The 24,489-nt window shown below is 45.6% G+C and overlaps 1 protein-coding gene across 1 annotated transcript in view; it reads left to right on the top strand.

Moving 5' to 3' along the window:
* Positions 1-554: 554 nt before the first annotated feature.
* JAKMIP2 (janus kinase and microtubule interacting protein 2) overlaps positions 555-24,489 on the top strand; it is a 160,536-nt gene continuing 136,601 nt past the window's right edge. Inside the window, exon 1 of the mRNA XM_077327005.1 lies at positions 555-747. The gene's annotated coding sequence lies outside the window, so the exon portion shown is untranslated. The remainder of the gene's footprint in view (positions 748-24,489) is intronic.

Below are 24,489 nucleotides of genomic sequence, written 5' to 3'. Positions count from 1 at the left end.
AAGGGATTCATGCTATTTTTCTAGCACCCATATTTGCATATTCTCTTTCTTAAGGCAGCAAGGAAAGATGCATTGCATTGCTACTGGTAACAAGTCCTGAAAGCTCCATAATGACAATGCCCTTCCGTTTGACTTTTCTACAGTTCAAGCTAACCCCCATTTCTCATTGCATAAAAGACTTAACTGATTGAAGGGCTCAGATTTGGTAAGGAAAAATAAAAGGTTCCCCATATGAAGACGGACTGTGTATGAAGCCTTGTCCTGGATTGCTTGGGTGAGAAAACCACCCCCTTCTCCCCCCCCCCCCAATCAATAACAGCAGCCTCTGTTGTGATTTGCATGCCTGTCAAAAGCCGTTTTCCCTCGCTGAGAAAAGCCTGCATCTCTCTCTCTCTCTCCCCCCCCCCCTCTTCCCCATCTCCTTGTTTCCTCTCCATCTTTTATGGCCGTTGCCATGGTGCCCAGGGAGAGCTAAGCACCGCAGCAGGGGAGGGGGAGGAGGCGGCGCATGCTGCAATTTCCAGGCTCTCTCCTCAGTGAGCTCATCAACCTCCTCCTCCAAGAGGGAGGTGGCTGAGGCTCAGGCTATTGCTGGTGGGTGGTTTCCATCTTCAGCATCACCAAGCAAAGGAAGGGGGGGGGAGAACAGCTGCTGATGTTGTGCTCTGAAGCAACCTTGGTAGAAGGGAAAATGGATTCAGTTGGCCCATCCCTCGCCTTGCAGCATCTTCCCTTGGTTTCAACACGGTGAGCATGAGCAATGAAGCAGCGCTGGCATTTCTCTATTGTTGCTTGTTGGGAATGGTCTTTTTTAATCCGGCCAGGGTGAATTTTTGCTGTGTGGCGCTGGGTATTGGCATCAGAACTGTGTCATAACAATGACTTTCATCAGGGCTGCTTGGAAGGGTGGAAGGGAGGGAGCATCATGTGAGTGTGAGGGGGAAAGGAAAATGGAGAGGGATGAAGGCTGCTGATGAGGAGTTGATTTAGGAAAATGCAGCGCTGAGATTCGTCTTCACCATCCTCTTGGCTGAGATACAGGGTACAGAATGCTTGCCTTCCTTTCACAAAATGGGACACCCTGAAAATAACTGTCAACTAGAAATGGCAAGGATTGTTTTTTTTTTTTTTTAATCCTAAATGCTGACTGCCCCAAAATGGGGCTGGGCCTTAGTGAAGTAGCATAATCAGATGCAGCAAAACCATCTAGAAATGTAGGCACTGATGGACCTCGTCATTGATTGATTGGTGGAGATGCATATCAGGGAGGTGCATCGGTCTCATCCTACATCATGTTTTAATGCATTGCTTTAAGGATTTGAGTTGGGTGCAGTGCGTACATAAGTGTGAGTGTGTGCACACACATGCATACATGCATATTCTACAGACACCTGGTCCTCTGTGTAGGTCTCTGTGTTCAGTCCATGTGCTGTTTTCACTGCAATTGACTGAATGACTTGCAGTGCATTTCACTTGGATGGCATGAGTGATTTATGGTCCCTTAGCTTCCTCACAACCATTTAGGACAGATCCATATCATTTGTTTGGTATGTTATATGGCACCAAATCCTAATTCACAACCTTGCTGTCATGGCTATAAATGTAAGTACAAGGGTACAGAATAATATGCACCTTATTTACCTTTATAATAGGCATTCCTATTTTCCACTCTCTGGATGTTTTCAGATTGTAAATGATATTCTAGAGGTTTATTGAGTAGGTCACATTGTAGCTGAATGTACATTTCATTTTAGAAAGTAGGTCATAATGATAAGCATAACCGGTTTCATTCAGGAATTCTGGCTTTGGTCATAGTTCTAAATGGTCACACCTACATGTATTGTATGTGCTTGTGTCACTGCAGAATTATCATGGGTTGTTGTATTAGCATGGACAGAAATTATGGAATAGAAATAGAAATCTAGGGAAAACCCATATGCCTGGATTTAGATACTGCTGACATGTGTATATACTGTGTTGAATTAGATAAGTGATAATAGGAAGATGCAATATACCACTGTACATTTCATAGTTTTGATCTCCTGCTTAGGCCATAATTCCTAATTACCATGAGCTAACATTGGTCATGGAAAACAAATGTCCACTTGGTTCTCATAGGAAATCGTAAGGCTTTTTAACCTATGGATAAAGATAACTTAAACAAGATGCCTTAATTCATCTCAGTTCAGATCTGTTTCATTAATCCGGGACTAATGGAGGGGGAGAGACATAATCATAAGAGCTTTTCTTTATCTATATTTTCATCTCAGACTAACTGACTATCCCGACACTGTCAGGGTGCTGAGCCCAAGGAAAATGGCATTCACTCTGATTATGATAATTTCTTAAATTTAGAATTTCCTCAGAACCAAAGATACAATAAACACAAGATTAACTAGTGACACAGTAATTGTCCATGAGATGTACACTGATTTCCCTACAATCCATTTCTGCTGTTTTCACTTCCAGTTCATGGATTATACATTTTCCCATAAGAAAATTGTATTTGAATCATACTTCACAGATGTTGCAGCTCTCTATTGATTGAGCACACTGATGGAAAATAGCTGTGAAACAGGCCAGAACCCCTAATATTTATCATTTATCCATTGGGATTCTTCTTGATACTGCAAATGTTACTACCAGGTTTGCTGTGTGGAATTCTGAGTTTGTAACAAGCATCCAGCAGCTATTTCTTGTGACCTTGTGTTAACTGATGGAGCAAAGGAGAGCAAACAGTGAAGCAAAGTGGAGGTGCTATAGCTGCAATTGTTGATAGAAGCTTGCATAGATGATCTTGGGCTGGCAGCAGGAAAGTGTGAAACTACAAGGTTGCCCAACATCTCAAGGCAAAACATCTTTGCTCAGGCATCCTCATGGGAAAGAGATCCAAAATGGCACCATTTGGCAATAGCAGCATTTCTTTATACAGTTGTATCAGTTGCTCAGTTTCGTGTCTGGTACTAGATTTGGGGGGGAGGGGAAGACAACAGTGTTACATGTTGCTGTGGCTGATGGTGAATTTGTATTTTTAAATAGAATGTTCTCATAGAACAGGTTGGTGTATTTCCTTCATAGACTCTGGAGTGTGGAGGTTATAGCAGAGATGTCAAATATAAGGCCTAGATTAGATGTCATATCTTGCCCTTGAAAAGTATCCTTTATGGTCCACAGTATTCTGAATGTGTCTTATGCTTAATGGTTGTTTCATCTTCATCGCCAAGAAGCCAATACTCTTGGTGGTCACCCTTTTCTTTGTTATTGTAGTCATGGAATAAGTGTTTAATAACAGCTGCATTGTCAGAGAAGAAATCACACTGTAGTTCAATAAGCCTTGTTATAATTTATTCAGTTGTATTGTTACTATCTACTTGGTTGGAGGAATAAACCTCCTCCTGCTTAAGTTCATAAATCACATATTTGATTTAAAAGTGATGCTGGAGCAAGATCTTCCCCATGCAACATTGCATAGACTCAATGCCTCACTTAAACGGAAACCTTGGTCAGGTTTGCCAATCTTCAGGTGGGACCTGTAGGGCTTTGAATTACAGCTAATCTCCAGACTACATAGATCAGTTTCTCATGGAGAAAATGGGTACTTTGGAGGGTGAATGGTACAGCATTTACCTTGTGAAGCCCCCTGTCCAAATCCTGCCATCCCCATGCTCCAGCCCGAACATTCAAGAATTTCCCAACCCATAGCTGGCAACACTACCTTAGCAAAGATCTACATTCAAAGATTTGATGTCAGAAAGGGCATTGTATTGATGTGCTAATGCTGCACATGTAGCTGCTATCCACATGCAGTGGACCAGTTCTTAAAAGATGCTGAGCCCATGCAAAGCCACACAGGTAAATTCTCCTATTCTGCTAGCCTCACATTGAAACCAGGTTACCAGGGAATTGAGATAATCGGATTGTCATAGATTAATCTATGACATAATCTACAAGAATGTGATTCTCACCAGGGGCCACCCCCATTCCCACAGCAACCCCCTTCATCTCAGCCTGAAGGCCGGAGAAGGAGAGTGGGGCACTTGGCCTTGGGCAGAGGCCAGCACGGGGAGAGGTGGATTTGGGGCAGCAGCAGCTGTCAAGGCCTCACACTGAGCCCCCTTGTTCTGCTGCCACCATCCATCTTCCACACTATGCCACCACCCATCTTTAGCACTAGGCCCCAGCCCATGGCTGCAATAAGTCATGCTCGCTCTGCTGCAGCCTGCCTTTGGTGCCCAGCCCCAGGCCATGGCCATGCAATCTGCTGCTGCAACTCCTCTTTTTCAGCACCGAGTCCTCTTCTTCAGGGCTGCTGCCATTCCTATTTGTTGGCACTTGGCCCTATCTATACCACCTCCCTGCTTCTTATGCCACCAGACAGGGTCAGTGCTTTCTGTAGGATGAGGCGGGACAGATGGACATCATATCCATATTCATTTCCATTCCACTCCAGCCCCTAACGCACCAGAATATGTGTTTCCACATCAGTATGTAAAATTTCTAGTAAACTGAGACCCCAAGTAATGTCCAGGATTAGGCTCTTATGGTCTACCTTTATTTTATTTCATTTTATGCTAGATATCTGTTCAGTTTCAGAAATCACTTAATAGATGCACTCATTTATACTGAAAGTTGTATGGACCCTCACAATCTTCCTTAATCTGAGGTAAATTTCTCTTCCAGAATCAAATGTTGTTCCCTCAAAGACTGAGCTGCCTTTGTAGCATAGTTTCTTTATTACAGAATGAATTTATCTGTCCCACCCTTTCACTGACAGATCTTTTGGCTTTGGTTCAGCCCTGGAATATTTTTGGAAGATGTTAAAAGCCCTCTTTTCTTAAAAATCATCTTCAGAATGGCACTGAGAGTGTTGTTATCAGCCAGGAAACAAAATACTTTATTTTACAAAGAGGGAAAGAGTGGCTGGAATGAGGAATTCATTTTTTTACATACAATTCATATATTTTACAATTAGACGTTCTTAGTTACAGGCGTTTTGAGAGTGTTCTTAAACTTTATCTTAAACTAGAACAAAGCCCATTGAACCAAGGGAAACAACAGGCCCTAGGATGCATACCTGCACTGTGGCCTTCCTGGGGGCTAACTACATGGCAAAAGCTCCTGCCCACCCTGAATACTTGAGGCCCCACCTCCAAACTTCAAGGAACATTTCTGACTCATTTCTGACCCAGGTGCGGCCTGGAAATCTCCTGGAATGGGAGGTCATCATGAGTAAACATTCCCAGAGTAGAGGCTTGTCCTGGCCTCCTTGGGTCCCAGAGGGCCAGCACAGGGCCATTTCCGGGCCTCCCACAACCCTCCCCTCCAGAAGGCAGTTATTTCCTACCCATATCCTCTGAAATGAAAGAGGCCAGGGAAACTTACTGGTAGTGGTGTGCATGCTCTGAAGCTGCCTTTTCTCCCACCCAGCAAACCTCTGAAACCAGCAGGAAGTTGGAGGTGGAGAGCTGACCCCTTTATTAGAACTTCCTGGCTGATGGTTCCCTCCTGATTGGGACTAAAATACCAGGGTGTGCCATTCCCGACTGAGGGCCATCTCCTATTGGTGGAATATTTCCTGGGAGGCAATCAGGGAGTGAGTTGTCAGCATGCAACTTGAGCTGATTGGCCCTCATTTGTAGAGTGCAATTTGAACTGATGGGGCCTCATTGGCGGAGTACAGTTAGAACCGATTGGCTCTAATTAACAAAGTGCTCTCTCTCTTGGTGGCACAACCCCAGGGAGGTCCAATCAGGTAGGGAGTGAGCTGTGAATTTGAGCTTAATTATATTTAGTGATGGTAAAAGTAAAGGCATGAGCCTTTGGGGAGGTTGGTATATAAATAAATAAATAAATAAATAAATAAATAAATAAATAAATAAATGTATCCCCTATGCAAGCACCGAGTCATGTCTGACCCTTGGCTTGATGCCCTCTAGCATTTTCTTGGCAGACTCAGTACAGGGTGGTTTGCCATTCCCTTCCCCAGTCATTACTGTTTTACCCCCCCAGCAATCTTGGTACTCATTTTACCGATCTCAGAAGGATGGAAGGCTGAGTCAGCCTTGAGCCAGCTGCTGGGATCGAACTCCCAGCCTCATGGCCAGAGCTTCAGACAGTATGTCGGCTGCCTTACCACCCTGCACCACAAGATGTAAAATTGCAAGAACCCTAGTGTTGGGTTGACTGACACAAGATCTGGGCCAAGTCCTGGGGACAGTGAGTCCGCATAGACATTGAAGCCCCCAGAATCAAAAGTCTAGGAAACTGCAATGCCTAGGTGGCCACCGTCTCCAGCAGGCCTGGCAGGGCATCTGGGGACATAGTGGGTAAGCAGTACACCACCCAGATGGCCATGTTCTCAACTGGGTGGTGTACTGGGTGGTGTCATCCTAAGATGACACATTCTACCTCCGGGATCGATGGCGCTGAGAGAGCCCTGAAGGGATAGGTCTCCCAGACCAAGACCACTACCTCCTCTCCCCTACCAAGGAGCTGAGACTGATGCAAGACCAAAAAATCTGAAGCCAGATTTTTCAGGGTAAGGGCAATAGTCTTGCCCTCTCACACCCAAATTTCAGTCATACATGCCAGGTCAACCTCATGCCTTGCAAAATTATTTCACATAGTTAAGGACCTGTTATTGATTGACCTGGCATTGCAAAGTATGGTTCCACCCTAGCCCCCTCTCCTCCGATTTTGGGGATGGGTTGGAGATTTGAAGGGCTACGCGCGTATCAACCAGCCCGATGGCAGTGAGAACCCCATGACCAAGGCCCTATTGGATCTATGTACATCGCTGCCCCTGCATTATTTAATCTCCCCCCACTGCTATATCTCCCTTGGCCCAGAATTATTGGTATCTTTCCACCAGGCAGGGTCCTTCTTCCCCATCTCTTCCCCCCCCTCCTCTTTTCCCACCCACTCCATTTCTCTCCATCTGTGGCAGTCATAGAATCATAGAATAATAGAGTTGGAAGGTACCTCATGGGTCATCTAGTCCAACCCCCTGCACTATGCAGGACACTCACAACCCTATCGCTAATCCACTGTAACCTGCCACACCTTCAAGCCACCTGTAGGGACCACGATGAGGGAATACTAATACTTTAAAAACATGACAAGATTTTCTTTTGAAACATTGTCAATATAATAATGAAAATGCTAGACTGATGTTCTTTTTAAAAATATTACTATTGAAAGATTGGACACTGTAAATATAAGGTTGCATTTGAGGCTTGTCAATCAAGACTGTTACAAACGATGAAAATGGGCCTCACTGGATATTTACAGTAATCATTGAGTTGAAAGCCTCCTGTTAAGATTAGAAATTGTTAAGGAATGGGAAATAAGGACAAGCTTTTGTGATGAATTCTAATACTAGACATTGTGGTGTGAAGCACAGGTGGGAACCTAACTTTTCATTGACATATAATCTGATAAATTTATTGGAAAAGGATCAATGTATATGTCCTGACTGCATAAGGCCTTGAAGTCACTAATTAATCGGAATTGTCAGCACTTTAAAACGTTTTTTCTGTTTTTTAGATTAGATAATGTGTAATGCTGTACTCACACGATTAACTTTTCATTATTCAGTATTTTTATTGTTTAACTTTGTCTTATCTGGCAAACGCCTAAGGAAATATATGTGAAACTCCCTTTGAAGCTGGTCACGTTAAGATGACCAAACCTTAAAATCAAATCAATTTGCACAGTTTAAGTTTTGTATTTGAAACTAAAAATTCAAATTGTGTTGGTTAGAAACGCTTTCTGCCTTTATCTATTGAAATCAAGATAACTGGCTGTGAATGTGACTCAAACAAATTGTTCACCTATAGATACAAATAAGTAGTAAAAATAGTTTTACTATTAATTACCTGTGTCCTTACATTTAACCTTCCTCATGACAACAGAGTCCTTCCTCCTTATTCTAATCAAAGATTAATGGACAACCTAATGCCATTGTTCACTCATGTTGCAAATCAGTATTTCAGTGTATGGTGGTGCTAACTGTAGAAAAATTATGTAGTGTATTGACAGTGCGGAGGATGTGAAATGACATAGTGTAGCTCAATCTTATCAGGTCCCAGTAGCTAAACAGGGTCAAGTACTTGGACAGGGGAGCAGCAAGGAAGACTTTGCAGAAAAAGGGAATGGCAAACCGTATTTGCTTCTCACTCTCTTTGAAAGCCCCTTACTAGGATCCCCATACATCAACTATGACTTTCTAATACTTCACACACAGACATACAGTATTTGCTGGCATATAAGACTACTTTTTCCCCCTGAAAAACATGCCTCCAAGTGGGGGAGTCATCCTATACGCCGGGTGCACTTCAGTTGGGATAGACATAGCTGCCCATAGTGGCCCATAGTACTGTACTGTAATGTAACAAACTCTATATTTTGAGTGGAAATGTTGGGGGGTCGTCTTATATGCCCAGTCGTCTTATACGCCGGCAAATACGGTACATTGACAGTGCGATTCTGTGCAGTTACTCCACTCAAAAGTTCATTGAAGTTACTGGGCTTATACTGGGGGGGGGGGGCTACACTTTTAGAGTGAAGACAGTGATTCCATCTATCACTTGATTTGCCATTGGTGCTGTCCTGGTATAGATGCTACTTAATTTATCTGCTTTACATGTGAACAAGCTTTTGTCATATGAGTAGAATCAGATTCTTCTTGTTGTGTCATTGTTTATATTGAATCTAATGTTTATTATCTACTTGCATCTTGCTGAGATACGGCCAGGTCGCCTATGGCCACTGGTAGAGGATAAAGGGGTAGGGCTGCCAGATGCAGATTGAGAAACTCCTGGAGATTTGAGGATAGAGCCTGGGAAGGACAGGGACCTCAGTGGAGTACAATGCCACCAAGTCTACCTCCAAAGCATCCATTTTCTCCAATAGAACCAATCATGTTAGTCTGTTGATGAGCTGTTAGTCCAGTGACTTCCCATGTCTCACCTAGGCAGAGTCTGCACTTACTTTCTTTATTCCATTGTCAATCCTGTTTAATTCAGATCGCTTTGAACTCGGGTCTTCCTCTCTCCCCCCCTTCCCCATTGAAACAGGAAAGTCTTCTGCACGTGGTTAAGGTAGTTCAGAAGGCGGGGGGAGCCAAGCCTCTTTCTTTATTTTCTTGAAGGGAGGTGAGAGAGGAGCCAGGCAAGGAAAAAAATCAAATGCAAAAGTAATAAAACTTACATTGTGTAAAGAAAATAAACTCTGTATATTTCAATCCTTAACACGCCCGCGGCTAAATAATTCGTTAAGCCCTTGGGGGGAGGGCTTTGTCCGTGATGAGGCGAAGCGCCTGCCGATTGGCCTGGCCGATTCCCAGCCTGCTGACAAGGAAGCAAGTGCGAGCCGCGTGGAGCGCGGCTCGCAGTTGCTTCCTTGAGGGCGGCCTGACCCATCGGGAGGCGCAAAGCGCCTCCGACGCATCAGGCTGCCAGCAAGGGAGCCCCTGGCAGCCTGATGCGGGGAGAGGCGCAAAGCACCTCTCGCCGCTTCAGGCCGCCCACAAAGGGAACCCCCGGCAGCCGCACAGAGCTCGGCTGCCGGGTGCTCCCTGCCCGACGGCCTGACGGGGCGAGAGGCGCGAAGCTCCTCTCGCAGCGTCAGGCCCCCGACAAAGGGAGCCCCCGGCAGCCGTGCTCTGCGCGGCTGCTGGGGGCTCCCTGGTCTAGCGCCCATTGTATTTAGATACAGCAGGCTTGATTACTAGTATATATATACTGCTTTTCATTTTCAGTGTCAGTGGCCTTGGACCTTTCATCCTTGTCCAGTATGTTAATGCACTGTAATTGCTTTTACTAGCCATATCTCATTGTAACCTACATTGTTTATAACAGTGGAATCATGTATACATTGATCCCCTTGAACAACAAAACAGGGTTATGTGTCACAAGTAATGTTCCTGCATGTCCAAGGAAAATGTTCTCTTGCCATTAGAAATTTAAACAATACAGGAAGGGGGAGGGCAGGTCTGTGAAAATAGTTTCCTTAAAATACCAAGCAGATTCTATGACTTGATTTAGTTATCATAAAATTAATTATGTGATTAAATGAAGTAGTCAGTTTAATATATATTATAAAATTATAGAGTTGAAAGGGGCCATACAGGCCATCTAGTCCAACCCCCTGTTCAAAGCAGAATCAGCTTAAAGCATCCATGGTAAGTATCTGTCCAGGTGATTGATTCTTGATTTATGGACTAACTGGTAAGCAAGCCCGCTGTACGTCCAATACAGCGGGCGCTAGCGAGGCAGCGTGCGGCCGGCAAGTCAGCAGGCCGCCATGTCCCGCGTGCCGGCGGCCTGATGCGTTGGAGGCGCTTTGCACCTCCCGACGCATCAGGCCGCCGGCAAGGGAGCAACTGCAAGCCATGCTGTGCGCGGCTCGCAGTTGCTCCCTTGGCGGCAGGGCGGGAATCAGAGAGGCTTCGCGACTGCCGATTGGCCCCGCCGATGGTCTGTCCGGAGGAAGGGGCCAATGGGCACCCTTCCTCATCCCAGACAGAGCCCGCCCTAACTCCTCCCCCCAAGCCCTTACAGCTTTATTTAGTCCGCGGCGCCCGCGGCGCCCGCGGCACCGCGGGCGGGGTTAGGATATGCTTTTCTGTCAAAATGATATGTGTTACCTTAATCTGATACTTCTGTTTTTTGATTACATCTCTAAAAAGTAAGGCCATGACCCATGACAAAGTTCTCTTGCTCAAGATCTGTTACAATGAGCAGAGTTGTACAAGAGTATATCATGTGATTTTGCACATTTCCAATATATTCAAATGGACCTTAACTGAGATAATTTTCTGGCCAATTATGCTGATTGAGTTCAAATAACTAGATTCTCTGAATCCAGCCAAGCTGGATGTACAGTCTTGGCTAGATACTTTATTGCTCCCCAACAATTTGGCAGGGCAAGAAAAAATTAGGACACTATATCCAGCTCTTCTCATTCTTTCCCCAGTCATGGACAGCTAAAATTAGTGCTCTGCATATGTAGTTCTTTTGAGACTGCATAACTGTACATACGGCAACCTCTTGCAGGTGTCATTTCCCATTCTGCTAGTGTGGCCTACACAGAAGATTCCTTCCATGTGTGCATAGCTTCTGGCTGAAATGTTTTTTTTTAATTAACAGGAAGGTATTCGTTAAAATTAAAAGTAATTCTTTGCATTTGCCTGGCCCTTTCAGAGCCCCCACTCCCATGAATATTTTGCTATTCTAATACATATCATGACCCAGTAAAATAGATTAGTTATTCTTATGTCACAAAAAGGCATGCTGATATTCACAGAAGGTGACTTCATGGTAAAGAAAACATTTGAATTAGAGATCCCTGGTTCAGACCTAGCCACTATGCAATTCTAGCATAGCAAAAGAAGTTATCCCTGCATGTCTGTTACATTGCATGTGAAGGGTGTTCGGGTATCTGAAAACACAGGGCCTTTCCACACAAGGACCAATGTTGCTAATTGGTTCCACAAAGCGGAAACACTATTTTAAATAGTGGAATCTCGGCGTTCTGCATACCTGCATCTGTAGTGGAATCCAGTAGCGTTTCATTCGTTCCCCACAGGTTTCCGGTCTCGCAGGAATCGCTAGAAAGGAAGCGATTTTTTCTGTGTTGTTCCCGCCCCTGGCCGTCAATCAACCGAACAGCCAATGGGCAGTTGTTATCATGCTCCGGAAAAGACCCTTTCCCGTTAAGCACAGGTTTAAAAAATCACACACACACACACTTTGCAACGAATATGCGTTGATTCGTTGCAACGGAGAGACCCATCTAGCTGGCGTGTGAGCTGGCAATTCATCGTTACCATGCTCCCCCGAGTGAAAAAAAAATCTGCCCCCCCGTACGGGGGTGATTTTCCGCCAAAAATAAAAGGAACTTGCAAACAGGGGGCTGTGTTGTGCTTGGGGATTTAGGGGAGCTTTAAAGCGCTTCTGTGGAGGGACTGTAGCTGGAGAAGCCTCGCTGGGTGAATGAAACCTCGCCGGTTCGTTGCTTACCCCGCTCGCTCCGAGGGGAAAAAAATGATGATCGCTTCGCTGGAAGTTTGGAGGAGAGAGCCAGGGGGAGGGACTTTGTTGCAGCTACTACATTGAGAATGCACAGGTCTTTTTCGCTAGTGTTGCAGGTTGCTGGCAGGAGTGTAGCGATTTTCTGAGGGTGAATCCACTTTTCTGGATTCACTGGAAATTGCTACAATGAAGCAATTTTAGTGCTAGTGTAGCAGACTGTTGCAGATTGTGTGCGACGTCATGCGGAACGGCAAATTAGTAGCGTTTACCATTTGTAAGCCTTCTGCTACTTTAAACTCGTGCGGAATGGCCCACAGAATTATACAGGAACCTAAAAACATCAACCAGTTATGACTCCCAGGCAGTGCCCTAAATTGACTGTTGTTTTAAAACACACACAAAAGTCAGTCATGGAAGATCCCCCACTCCACAATTCTCTGCTTCATCCAGAAACCAGCTGTGTTGCAAGTTAAGTATGACTGTGAGCCTTCAAGAGTTTGTTGGCTTAAATTTCAAATTCTTAGTTCTTTGAAAGCTTATTCCTATGCAGGAGGCTCTATGCCCTTCCAAATAGTCCCCTTTGGCAACTGCTGCTGAAAGTCTTTCCCCACCCAAAGGAATGTTGCCTTCATAACTATTAATACAAGATCTTCTTACCCATTCTCCATGCAGATGCCCTTATTGCCCTGCTTGAGTTATATTACCGCTGCCCATGTTCATTACTTTCTGCCCGAAATATACACGGGCCTCACACCTTGCAGGAACTCTGTCTGCTGGACGAGAGTGGGCTATTGTGTCTGAAGGAGCTGAAAGCTCTGTAATCAGCCCTGTAATCCTGCCTCTCTAAAACAAACATGATACTAACACCAGATGCAATTCCTAATTGTACACAGCAAGCTCCTTTGGGATATAAATAATTATAAGTGTGCTTATGCATACAGTTGGTACTGTTTTGCATATATTTATCATATAGCTTTTTTGTGATTCAGATGCCACAAACTGACTTAAGTCAGCAGGGATATCTTCCAGGGCACCCCAGGATCTATTACAATTGCAGTTTCAGCATCCAGTGTGGGAATCATTAGTTTCTGACTTGATTCTTCTTTGTCATCATGGAATACCTTTGTCACCAATTAATTTGCTTGTTGTTTGAAAATAATATTCAAGACACCAAGTTGCTTTACTGTTTTATTGCTTTGTTTTCTGAATCTACGCATTGACAAATATATTACAATTGTAGGCAGTTGTCGTGGGATTAAAGAAACTTGCCTGGTAGGGTTGCCAGCTCAGGGTTGGAAAATACCTGGAGATTTTGGGTATGGAGCCATGACTGGGTGGGATTTGGGGTAGGGAAGGACCTCAGTGGAGTATAATGCTATGGAGTCCACCCTCTAAAGCAGCCATTTTCTCCAGAAGATCTCTTCAATCTGGAGATGACTGTAATTCCAGGTGACCCCCAGATACCACCTGAAGTCTAGCATCTCTGATTGTCCCTGTGGCCACTAGGGGGCACCCTCTGCCAATGGAATGCCTACTGCAGTGCCCAGGGCTGGGGGTGGCTGTTCCCTGCTGTCCCTGTGGCCAGCAAAGGATGACACAGATGCAGAGTTTGATGCTGTTAGAGACATGGAGATCTCTGCATTTATTGAGCTCGTGGGGGTGGATACTGTCCTCCGAGCTTATAGTGGAGTCAGCAAACGTGCCGCCTTCTTCCCCTTAGTCTGGGCGTGGGCTTTGCTACTCTGTTGTGCCTCCTGGCCATCTGATGGTGGCCTGTCTCCTTTGTTATCCTTTTGACCTCTTCTCCCATTTCACTCCTACACCCAACACCCTTCCTGTGTTCCCGCACTTCTTTTATCCATCTCTGCCACCCCTTTTCCTGTCCCCACGCCACAAGAGCATATCAACCCCACCCTATTCTGCCTGTCTCTCAGCATCCTGCCCTATCTGCCTGCCCTGCCCTTCAGTCTTCCACTGCCAAGGGAACCAGCTGTGCTTCCATGCTCTCCCAGCAGCAAAGTCCGCTCCAGGTGCCTCCTCTGTGTACAGTGGCAGTCCCATGGCTCGCAGACCTCAGGCCATGGCCCCCCATTTGCGGAGTCAACATCTGTTGCACCCCCCTGGCAGCATTGGGGCAGATGCACCAAGTGCCTGGCCTGCTGTCACCTTGGCCCCCTTTGCCCAGCCTCCATACTTGCCCCCACCCAGGCTCTGCTCTGCACAGCCAGTTGGGGTGCAGAGGGATGGGTTGCTGCATGTATGGCCGCCAGCATCTTGGGTGTTCCTCCTCTGCCTGGCATGAACGCCCTCTATTCAGTGGCCTTGGAGCCCTCCCGTGTTGGTGGCTGCGACCTCCGGAGCTGATGGGGAACCCTAGGTAAGGAGGTCACAGTGTCCCCGCCCAGGAGGCCCAGAAGCACTGCCAGGGAGGGAGTGGTCAGGACAGTCTCTTACCCTCCATCTGTTCTCCTCTCCGACAAATGCTGATTCCCACATTCCTTACCTCACCTGAAGTCATAAGCAGTCTTTGTCTGCATACAATGAAACGTGTACTATGCTTGTCACCAACTATATAATCTAAAAGTGAAGCCAGTCTTCCTTACAAAATAAATGCATAAAATGCCATTAAATGAAGGTTAGAAGAGAAATACAATATTTTTCTAGTTGAAGGATATGTGTTTGGTAGCAAGGAGGACCCTTCAGAAAACTAGAGGTTTGTAGTAGTTTGCCTGAGCAGTAATTACCAGACATTAAGTGGGGAGTGCTTCTTATTGGCATTACTGAGCCTGGGATAATAATGCATGTCTGAGCTCAACTGCTTCATACATTTTTGTAGGTCACAGTCTGACCTATATGATTTCTCCTCCTTAGTATAAGCCAGAAGCACATGTGGCCATTGCATTACTGTGTGCCATGCTGCAAGCCTCACTGTGATGTAAAAAAGCTTCTTTTCAGTTGAAACAAAAGATGAATATTCTCCACCTATTTTGCCAGCCATAGCATCTTAAAATACTTTCATGTTCCTGGTGACAAAACCATAGAAAGCACAGGTGCAATTTCATCTTTCTTGGATGCCGGAGTTTCTTACCACTGTACATGGCCAAGAGCTTGCATGTGTGCCATCCAGTTGCAGCCAATTTATGGCGACCCCAGCAAGGGGTTTTCAAGGCAAATGAGAAGCAGAGGTGGTTTACTATTGTCTTCTTCTGCAGAATCTTCCTTTCCAAGGTCTCCTATCCAAGTACTCAGAAGCTGACCCTACTTAGCTTCTGAAAACTGATGAGATCCGGCTGTCCCATGGCATCTTCCCTTCCTTCCCTATGCACTGCCCTGTGACAAATGAATAAATAAATCAAATGAATAAATAAAAATAAATAACACAAATAAACTGAACGTAATAAAGTGATTGGTGAGTGTCATATAAATAAAGGTTATTAAACTTAGATCTTTGTTTGAATTACTTATTTAAGTAATGTGCAACATGTCATGATGCTGCATAGTATTGGCCTTGATGCGATCCAAGTGGTAGCGGGGATGAGATGCTGTAGAGGGCTTCTCCATCGTTGTGCCCTGCTAGTACCTTTCCTGGGGCCTGCCAAATGCTTTGAGAATGTGGTTGGGTCCAGATGAGGCTTTTGTCCAGATTGGCCATTGAAGATTTGCTTGGCTATGCAGATTTTTTAAAGTATTGCTTTGTCAGAATCTGTCACCATAGAACAAGCATCTTCACTGCATGACTGTGGGCAAGCCGCAACAATCTTTTTGTGGCTTCTTCCACCTCCTGCATCACCCATTTTGTGGCAGCTATTTTGTAGTTGTACCCACCACACTGTGCCAGAATTCCAAAAGTTCCAGCAGGCTCAGAAAGGGTAAGGGACCCCCACTATACATTCCACCTTCCAATGTTTCCATTTTCCTCCAGGTAGCTGCTCTCCGTATTCAGGAGAGCAGATGAAATTCTGGGAGAAATCCAGGCCCCACCAGGAAACTGACAAACCTGGAGGAGCTGGGTATACAAAAGGTATTTTTCAAGTGGTCTTTTAACTCAGCGATCTGCAAGCTTTCGGCCGCTGCGGACTGCTGCTCCGGAGTGGGGGGGAGAGGGCGGCCTGGGGGCCCGCGCACGCGCTGCAGCCCCAGTGCAAACGCGCATGCGCGGACTGCTGCGCACGCGCGTTTGCACCCAGCAGGGCGCAAACGCACGTGTGCGGCAGTCCGTGCATGCGCGTTTGCGCCGCCGCCATGCCGGCGGCCTCGGCTCCCCCTCCCGGCCCCTCCGGGCCGCCAGCAAATCGGCCGCTTTAGTGGCCGATTAGCTCACTGCTCGGCAAGCTTCTCTTCCCTCCCCTGCCGAAACAAGAAGCTTGCCGGGCCGCAAGCTAATAGGCCGCTTTGGCAGCCGATTTGCTCGCGGCCTGGTGAGCTTCTTGCTTCAGGGGGGGAGGGAAGAAGGAGCCGCAGCCCGGCGCCAAGGCGGGCCGCGGCCCACGGGTTAGGGACCACTGTTTTAACTTGTCTCATGGTAAAATCAATCTATCAATTGATAGTAAATTTACTCAACTGTATGGAAGTATGTGCAATATCCCCTTGATCCAGTTATCATTTGTGAGGTTATCCAGTCCACTGAGATCACCAGTTTATTGCTTCAAGAAACCACTGCAGATTTGGTTTCCCAGAGTGCTGTGACTAACAATAATGCTCCTGTTAGCTTTGACAGTTTCCATGGCATTAGAGGCTCTGAAGGGGAGTTTTTTGTTCACATTTTAGAGAGGGAGCCAGTGGTGATCTAAATGTGTGTAAGCAAGTGTGTTTTGAATGACCAGCCTTTTGTACAGCTGTGAACATGGATAGGAATGGTGAATTCACAGGCAGCAGCCCACAGCTTGATTTTAGAAACAGCATTATGAAGGCTTGTATCTACACAGAATTATAGTACAACATTCATTCATAGTATTGCCATAAGTTGGAAGTGATTTTCTGCCATTCACACACAAACACACACACAATCCAACAGAATGTGGTGTTTGTGAAAGAGCTATTAAGGTGAAATCAGTTCAATATTGTACAATAAGCAATAAAATCAATGTTTAGCCTTATCCTTGGATGGATTCAGATGTCAGTAGGTGGGGATACACAAAACTTGCAGTGGTGGAATTGGAACTGGCTAGGTAAGAGGCACCCACCCACTCACTCATTCGTTTGTCTCCCATGCCCCTATGTCCTGAATGGGAGAGCTCCATTTCCTCCAGTTCTGCCCTCCTCTCCTTGACCCATCTACCCCTATAGTCTTCCGTGGATGGAGTGAACCCAACCCTCTTGATATATGCACATGCTCCTCGTCACCTGAATTCTGACTGTCTTGGTTTTGCCCCCACTGTAACAAGATCAACTGCTTTTAGAAGCTAGAAATTGAGAACTGACAATTTCAGCTAAGTCTAAAATAAGGCACACATTTTTTAGGGTTTGTGAATCTTCTCCACTTTAGTTACTGTGTATTATGAATCATCACAAGTTTAACTTTTCCAGCTCTTCATATGCCAGTCATGCTTCCAGCAAGTGTAGTAGATAATCTCCTTGCTTACTCCAGATGCTGACTCACACTGTTCTCCAAATAGATTCACATGAAGCCCTGAGACAGTCCAACTTAGTGTACCATGTTAATAAGTCTGGGGTTCAGTAGGCACCGACTAGATATTCTCAGTAATCAACAGCTCTTTATTCAGACTAACTCAAAACACCAAACAGAGGAACCAGGTATGCAGACAAATTTATATACACTTCAGACAGCACACTGAAAGCTCTGATTGGCCCCCGGATTGGACCATTAATAGAGTCTTAGTCAGTTAGAGATTGGTTGGCCTTCAAGCCATAATTTGCATATTGGCATGCTGTACAGAATGTCTACATACATAACCCCCCCCCCACCACCCAAGATAAGCTCTTATCGAGTTACATACAATGTCCTAAAGGTACTTGGGTGTTCTGCATTGTCTGCAAGAGCATCTGAGTTCGGGTGCCGGCAATGGGGTCAAGGCAGCTGACATTGTCACCGAAGGCATGGATGCTGTAGCCAAGAGTAGCGTTCAGACAGTGACAGAGTCGAAGATGGTGGCAATAAAAGAGGGGAGGATGTGGTAGCTGCTGATTCAGCTTCGCTGATGGACAACTGATCATCCAGGCTGAATTCATCTGGATCCTCGGAGAGCAAGCCAGTAGAATGAGGCATGTCCTCTGCAATGGCGGGAAGATGCTCTCACATTTGGTACACATGGCGGAGCAGTGTATTGCTACCAGAAGCTTACACCATATGTGACACAGCCCCGTGCTGTGAAGGACCTGTGCTATTATCCAATGGGGGCTGCTATCATAGTTCCAGATGTAGACAGGGGCCCTGCTAGCAAATGATCACAGTGTCTCCCAGGTCTCCCAGCCAGGAGGACAAGTTGTGGTGAGGTCTGGCTTAAGCCAGTCTAGAAGAAGATGACATGCGCCAGTCCAGCAAGTGTTCCACTGGGCTTCTTCCAGTGGCGGTGAAGGCGGTGATGTGCTGGTGGAACTGGAATTCAGTGAGGCATTGGTGACATTGGAGCCATGGACAATCTGCTAAACTGCATCCTTTGTGGATCACACCATTTGTTCAGCCTGTTCATTGGTAGAGGGATGGAAAGGGGACAAGGTGATGTGCCAGATCAGCTGTTTCAAAGTGAATACCTGAGCAGAGTCAGATGGCAAGTTTGTCCTCAGAGGCCCCACAAATCAAGACATCATCAAAAAAGGGCACAACTCCTTTCCATTAAATTTTGGAAGATCCCAGGAGCAACACTGATCCTAAACTGCAGACGGTTGACTCAGAAGGCACCTTGATGTGTTATGATGGTCTGGGCCTCAGCAAAGGTGGTGTTGACTGGCAGTTGTTGGTACACGTACAAGGTCAAGCTTGGTGAATAACTTGGAGGTTGCTTGGGTGTGGAGGTCATGGAGGTTGCTTGGGTGTGATGCTGTTCTGTGCTTTGGAATTGGTGTTTTTTGGTGGTGGTGGTGTTGCTGCTGCTGCTGATGCTGCTGGTGGTCTTCACCATAGTCATTCTAGAACATTATCTTGGACCGACAGACTCGGGCAATGTGGCCAAGCTTGCCACACAACTGATATTATGCATCCTGAAAATGACATATCTTCCCAGGATGCAGCCCACCACAACTAGCACAGGGATTGGCAGGCTGCTTTGTCACAGCATACCAGCCATTGGTTATTGGAGCTTTTTAACCTTGTCAGATATGTTTCCCTCGCTCTCAATGTCCTTTGTGTGGACAGGTGCCAGCTTGGGCCGTGTAGCAGTAGTGGCTCTCGCTTGGCAGAAGGCCTTGGTGTTGGCTGCTGCAGCCTCAGCAGCCAGGGGTTTATCAAGGGCATGCTGGAAGGTTAACTTGTGCTGTAAACACAGCCGACACTGTGTGCGTTCATCCCACGAGCCATAGATCAGCTGGTCCCAGATAATTACCTCCACGTTGTCAAATTTGCAATGCTAGGCAGCTAGGCATAGGCTATTAAGTCAGAGACCAACTCCCCTTCTTGCTGGTTCTGTTGGTAAAAAGCGACACATTGTGTGATCTCAGCTGGTTGTGGGTCAAAGTGATGCTGTAGCTTGCTTTCAATGGTGCTATAATCAGCTTCCCAGGGCTTCACTGGGATGAGAAGTCCCTTGCGAAGGCAAAGGTTGATTTGCCACAAATGCTGAGGTGTGCTGCACTTCTTGCTTTGAGGCATCAGCTATATCATTGGCTTTGGAAAAGCCCTCCAGATGAGCAACACAGACAGTTATCCCATCCTCATCGCCAATAATAAGACTGGGGTTCAGTAGGCACAGGCTAGATTCTCTCAGTAATCAACAGCTCTTTATTCAGACAAACTCCAATCACTAAACAGAGAAACCAGGTACACACACGAACTTCAGGCAGCCTGCCAAGAGCTCTGATTGGTCCCTTATGGAGCCTGATTGGCCCTTAATTGGCCATAATTGGCCCATGGATTGGTCCATTAATGGAGTCTTAGTCAATGAGAGATTGGTTGGTCTTCAAGCCATCATTTGCATATTGGCATGCTATGCAGAATGTCCATGTACATAACACATGGCTTATCTCTTTCTGCATTCTCGCCCTTCTGGCTTTTCCACCATTTCCTTCACAGGTCTCTCTCCCCACTCTGGTGAAGTTTACAAGACAGGCCTGGAGGATCATTGTCCATGGGGTGCGATGGCTCCGACACGACTTTGCACCTAACAACTTTCTAGTTATCAATCCAGATTCAGTTTAATAAATCTCTTTCCTTTGAAAGGTGACATCCTTCAGCTAATAGGAATAGCACTGAATGTTACAGCTTCTGGTCCCCCACCATTTGAGGAAGTGGTGAAATTCAGCCATTTAGCAAGAGTGCAACCTCCAGCCTAGAACTGCCAACTCTGGGTTGGGAAGTACCTAGAGATTGGGGGAGGGGAGGTCGAGCTCAGGGAGGGAGGGGCTGGATTACGGGTAGGACCCTAGTGTGATACAAGGCCATGGAGTCCACCCAAAGCAGCCATTTTCTCCAGGGGAACAGATCTCTGTCACATGGATATCAGTTCTAATTTCCGGATAACTCCATACCCCACCTGGAGATTGGCAACCCTATTCCAGCCTACTGAAGCAATCTAGAGAACTTAAAAGCTTGCACACTGTTTTGTGCCATGTTGCTACATCCTAACAAAGGCTGCTATCTGGTGTTTGTTTTAGCATTTAGCACCAGAAGTTTCACTTTCCAGTTCCATCTCAGCTTTGACCTTGCTAGCAGCTGGTTCATTTTAAATAATCCCTGCCATGTATTCTTGTGGTGACAGTCAAGTTACCCATTAGATTATGTTGTACCTCTGCTTGACAGAGACAGAGAGTCTAAGTTAGGTGACCAGATTTTAACATTGGTAAAGCAGGACACCATTGACTGGGAGGGTTCTTGATTTAAAATTTGGTCTACATGGAGCAACAAAACTTTTCATAGAACACACAGCATGCAAAAATAGTATTGTAATATATATTTTTTAATTTCAACAAGTACGATTTGCCAGGTGCCCCCAGATGTCCCTCCAAAAGTGGGTCAATCTGGTCACCTTAGTCTAAGTGAATGCTGGAAATTCTAAAGTGGAGTTAGCTGCTCAGGTAGCAAACTGGAAGCTGTATGGGTCCACTATTTTGCTTTGGGAATCTCATGTGAGATCTATAGTTTTGCTGCCTGCTTTTATTTGCTCCCTGTATGCCTTGCTTTTATATTTGTCATTCAGACGAAGGGATTACAAAGTCACCATCAGCCTCTAGTGCTCTCTTTATTCAAAGGACACCAACTCTTGTAGTTCTACACACCTGAACTTCTCACACCTCAGGCAAGTGGGATCACTTATAACAATATAAAGACATGTGGCTCTCCAAGGAGACCACAGTGGAAGGAAATGTATTTGCCTTCAGGGCATTTATTTGCTTTGTGCAAAGAAGCATGGTGAACATTCCACGGAAGAATACCAAGGAAGTACAGTTAATGGCTGGCACAGCGGCATTTATTCTTTTTTATCATTTATACTTCACGACATCGAAAAACATTAACGGAAGGTGTGTGGTGTGTAAGAGACCAATATATTTCCTCTTCTGTCTTATTCAGACACAGGGAATGTGCTGGCAAATTGTGATCTGTTCCTTTTATGTCAGCATAAGGAATAAGAGCTCACAACAGATCCATAAGGCTGTTTCAAATGCAAGGAACTCAAGGGTGACACTCTAGTTTTTGGGCATAGTTTTTTTCCAAAAACCAGATTGTTGCCTCCCCCAATTACCCCAGCATGCCAATATCACTTCTAGGTGATGTCAGCAAATCACGTTGAAAAGCAATGTTCTTCTGGGCTGGGGGAAGTTCAAAGGGGCAAGATGCATCCAGAAAGCAGGGGAACCCTGCCGCAACTCTATTGTGTTATGAAGAAGCTTTTTATGTTACCAAAATTGTGCTTACACATGCCTGTGACACGTGTACTAAGCCGTGGGGAACTAGCAGAGCAAGAGGAAGGTAACGTAAAGGATCGAATGCCAGTTTTTACAAGGTAATTAAACCCTTAAGAACTCAAGGCAGACAACATTGATAAATTGTAAAAATAGTAAGTCTTTATTAGAAAGAAAATAATAAAAGCATAAATACATCTAACACACCTATCAAGCAGTCATATAGAGAAGAATCAGTGGGGAAAAGAAGGTTCAGTATAATTACCGTTCCTGTAGAGTAGAGAGTCAGAGATCTGTGACACAAGGCAGCGTGATGGGAGGTTCCAATGGCTCCTGGTTTGGAAAGCACTCAGAGAAGCAGTGTACAGCCATGGTTTATATAGGTTTTGGGGGAGGGAACTATGCGATGTGCCCGAAGGAGGCTCAAAACAGCTTACAGTCACCTTCCTTTTCCTCCCCCCACAACAGACACCCTGTGAGGTAGGTGAGGCTGAGAGAGCCCTGATATCACTGCTTGGTCAGAACAGCTTTATCAGTGCCGTGGCAAACCCAAGGTCACCCAGCTGGTTGCATGTGGGGGAGTGTAGAATCAAACCCAGCATGCCAGATTAGAAGTCTGCACACCTAACCACTACACCAAACTGGCTCACCAAATGGCCTTTTTATTGCCATTGCACATTGAGTTGGCATCTTCAATGGCTTATTATGCACAGCCGCTGAAACGGCCATATGGAGAACGCGGAGGAGGAAGAAGCGAAGCAAACTATTTACGCACGGGACGGAACACAACGGCGGCAAAACCCAGAGTATTCAATTATGCACGCGGTTACTTCAGAGCCGCTTCTGGTTGCGCCCTGGTCCCGGGAAGCTCCACTTTCTTCTGCGTCTCGCTAACACGGCTTTTTCAGCGGCATACATTGACTCTGCGCCTGGTTGCCACCTGCAGCATGCATAATTGGTGATTTTAGCTGCCACCATTCCACCCCGAATGCGGACCTTCCACTCCGTGCATAATGGGTCAAAGAGTTATCTACCATGACTCCATGATCTGACTCCTGGTCAGTTACTGCTAGTTTGGACACCATCAATCAACATATATTACTATTTGGGTGGGTGGGGTTCCAATATGCATTACTTCGCACTTACCCACATTGAACCTCATTTGTTATACTGATGGCCACTCACCGAGTCTCAACAGATCCCTTTGGAGCACTGCACAGTCCTCCCTGGTTCTCATCACCCTGAACAATGTAGTGTCATCCACAGACCTAGCCACTTCACTATTTGCTCACAACTCCAAATCACTGATGTACGAGTTTAAAAGCATGAGACCTAGTACTGAGCCCTGCAATACCTCTCTGCTTATCACCCTCCAATTTGAAAACTGCCCATTTATACTCACTCTCCTGTTAATTAACCAGCTTTTAATCCACAAGAGAACTTGGGCTGTTATCACATGACTGCCGTGCTGAATTTACTTAGGAGTGTCAGGAACCAAGCAATTGAGACCCAGCAGATTCACGCAATAGACATCACTCTCTGAGCCTTTGAAATGCTGGAGGAGATGGGAGAGGCATTCTCAAGCAGGCCTAGGAAGGTGCCACAACTCAGCGGGAGATCTGGGAGCGCAAAGCAATCAAGCAAACGTCAAAAAGGGGGTGAGAACCAAGGGTCAGGAACTAGGGGTCCATGACAAGGAGCCTTTGATGAGGCTCATCCAATTACAGATTCCACCAGATTATCAACTTTAGACTGACCAGCCTTTAATTTCCCAGATCTCTGGAACCATTTTTTATGATGGGGGTTACAATAACTGTCTTACAGTCCTCAGGAACAGGGACAGATATTAGTGATTGATTGCATTTTTTTGTCAGGAGACCCACAGGTTCACATCTGAGTTCTTTCAGGATTTATTGATGTATGCCATCTGGGCCTAGTGATTTATAAGTTTTTAATTTGTCCATCAGCCACAGGACCTTTTCTCTCATCAATTCAATCTGACTCAGGGCTTTCAACACCTCTCCTGAGATCCCCTTGTCCCTCTGTTCAAATTGACTGGAGCCATTTCCCTAACCTCTAAAACTTTTAACAAATGTGAAAACATGGCTTAGAATTGCAGGACCTATGTGAACAAAATTCACATGCCAAGGTAGCTACAGTGAGCAGGAGGATCAGAAAAGTTGATAGAATCCATTTGCAGGTGTTACCTTAAAAAATTGCAACAACTGTGATTTTCCAATGTCTCAATAAGCTGTGTGCCCATGGACCACTGCACCACTTTGAAGGATAATTCTAAATACTAACTGGTTATCATAGTCTGAGGAAGAGTGCTTGCACTCGAAAGCTCATGCCTAAAATTTTAGGAGCCTTCAGTGAAGGATTTTATGAACTACTTTTTAATAGTGTTACCTGAGAGAGAGAGAGAGAGAGAGAGAGAGAGAGA

This window comes from Paroedura picta, chromosome 3, assembly GCF_049243985.1.
Source record: "Paroedura picta isolate Pp20150507F chromosome 3, Ppicta_v3.0, whole genome shotgun sequence".
In the NCBI taxonomy this organism is placed as follows: Eukaryota; Metazoa; Chordata; class Lepidosauria; order Squamata; family Gekkonidae; genus Paroedura; species Paroedura picta.
The sequence above is the reverse complement of the archived record's forward strand: the minus strand, read 5'-3'. Positions and strand labels throughout refer to the sequence as shown.